Genomic DNA, 860 nt, shown 5'->3' on the forward strand with positions numbered 1-860 from the left:
TGTGTGTGTGTGTGTGTGTGTGTGTGTGTGTGTGTGTGTGTGTGTGTCTGTGTATGTGTGTCTCTGAGTGTGTATGGGTGTGTGTCTGTGAGTCTCTCTGTGTGTGTCTGTGTGTCTGTGTGTGTCTGTGTGTCTGTGTGGGTCTTCGTAGTGTGTAAGGATGAGAAGAAAGAAGGGGGACATATAGGTGCCCTTGAAGAGCTGTAAAAGGCAGGAAAACAGATTTTCCCTCACATGTCCGTTAAGAACCCAACCCTAGAGAACTGCAGGGCTGGAGGTGGAACAGAAGCTCAGTTGATAAAGTGTTTGCACTCAAGCCTGGGAACCTGAGTCTGGATGCCCAGCATACATGTAAAGTCAGGCACTATGCCCCATGTCTATAGCTCAGCACTGACTTTAGGCAGGTCAGAGGCAAGAAGATCTCTTGAGCATGCTGGCCAGCTGCTCCAGTGGTATTCGGTAAACTTGGGTTCAGCGAGAAAACCTGCCTCGAAAAAAAAAAAATGGGGAATGAGTAAGACACGTAGTATTGACTTCCACTTTCCACCCCATGCACGTGCACCAAAGAATGCATGCCCACACATACAAGATATACAAATACACACAGAGTACACACAAGCAAAGAGATAAAAGATTTGAGGGCTGCCCCTCATGTTTATCCTGTCTTTCTCTCGATGTCGGTTCATACTGTGTATGCAGAGGCAGCAGACCAGAGCTCACATGTACATCCAATACAACACTAAGAAAGCCAGCAGGGATAGAGGGAGAGGGAAAGGACCAGGTATGCTGCAGGGGACAGGAGAAAGAGAAAACACAGAGGCCAAGAAAGCAAGGGCCAGGCCACTGGTGGTAGAGAATGG

The sequence above is a fragment of the Grammomys surdaster genome, unplaced genomic scaffold, assembly GCF_004785775.1.
Source record: "Grammomys surdaster isolate TR1022 unplaced genomic scaffold, NIH_TR_1.0 125861, whole genome shotgun sequence".
In the NCBI taxonomy this organism is placed as follows: Eukaryota; Metazoa; Chordata; class Mammalia; order Rodentia; family Muridae; genus Grammomys; species Grammomys surdaster.